Source organism: Oncorhynchus gorbuscha, unplaced genomic scaffold (genome assembly GCF_021184085.1).
Source record: "Oncorhynchus gorbuscha isolate QuinsamMale2020 ecotype Even-year unplaced genomic scaffold, OgorEven_v1.0 Un_scaffold_21720, whole genome shotgun sequence".
NCBI classification, from domain to species: domain Eukaryota; kingdom Metazoa; phylum Chordata; class Actinopteri; order Salmoniformes; family Salmonidae; genus Oncorhynchus; species Oncorhynchus gorbuscha.
This window is the reverse complement of record NW_025762875.1, coordinates 1-1114: the sequence shown is the minus strand read 5'-3', so window position 1 is coordinate 1114 and position 1114 is coordinate 1. Positions and strand designations below refer to the sequence as shown.

The 1114-nt window shown below is 39.5% G+C and overlaps 3 non-coding genes across 3 annotated transcripts; all 3 read right to left on the bottom strand.

Moving 5' to 3' along the window:
- Positions 1 to 313: 313 nt before the first annotated feature.
- On the bottom strand, positions 314 to 386 carry trnam-cau. The gene has a single exon. It is a non-coding gene; the product is annotated as a tRNA-Met (tRNA).
- A 273-nt stretch (positions 387 to 659) lies between these two features.
- On the bottom strand, positions 660 to 732 carry trnam-cau. The gene has a single exon. It is a non-coding gene; the product is annotated as a tRNA-Met (tRNA).
- A 270-nt stretch (positions 733 to 1002) lies between these two features.
- On the bottom strand, positions 1003 to 1075 carry trnam-cau. The gene has a single exon. It is a non-coding gene; the product is annotated as a tRNA-Met (tRNA).
- Positions 1076 to 1114: the final 39 nt, after the last annotated feature.

The following is a 1114-nucleotide window of genomic DNA, read 5'->3' as shown; positions in this document are numbered from 1 at the left end:
ATTATGAGACTGACGCTACCTACTGCGCTAACGAGGCCCTTCTTGTAAAATATCCAAAATGAAGAAAAAATATCAATTCCCGAACGTCAGATTTTTACAGTGATGTTGAAACCACCTTGCCAAAATGTATGTATCGTCTGAAATTCGACAACCCCTGAGACAAAAAGATTGATTTCATTCTAAAGTAATACATATCGATATGGACCTTACGATGTGGTATCCACCTTGACAAAAGTATGTATTGTATGAAAGTCCAAAATGACAGTGAATTCATTTTCACCTTCAGCCAACACTGTCTTTTTGAAAGGTTTGCTGCCCCGTGTGAGGATCGAACTCACGACCTTCAGATTATGAGACTGACGCGCTACCTACTGCGCTAACGAGGCCCTTCTTGTCAAAATATCCAAAAATGAAGAAAAAAATATCGACTACCGAACGTCAGATTTTTACAGTGATGTTGAAACCACCGTGCCAAAATGTATGTATCGTCTGAAATTCGACAACCCCTGAGAAAAAAAGATTGATTTCATTCTAAAGTAATACATATCGATATGGACCTTACGATGTGGTATCCACCTTGACAAAAGTATGTATTGTGTGAAAGTCCAAAACAACAGTCAATTCCTTTTCAGCCAACACTGTCTTTTTGAAAGGTTTGCTGCCCCGTGTGAGGATCGAACTCACGACCTTCAGATTATGAGACTGACGCGCTACCTACTGCGCTAACGAGGCCCTTCTTGTAAAATATCCAAAATGAAGAAAAAAATATAGATTCCCGAACGGCAGATTTTTACAGTGATGTTGAAACCACCGTGCCAAAATCTATGTATCGTCTGAAATTCGACAATCCCTGAGAAAAAAGATTGATTTCATTCTAAAGTAATACATATCGATATGGACCTTACGATGTGGTATCCACCTTGACAAAAGTATGTATTGTGTGAAAGTCCAAAACAACAGTGAATTCATTTTCAGCCAACACTGTCTTTTTGAAAGGTTTGCTGCCCCGTGTGAGGATCGAACTCACGACCTTCAGATTATGAGACTGACGCGCTACCGACTGCGCTAACGAGGCCCTTCTTATAAAAATACCCGAAATGAAGAAAAAAATATC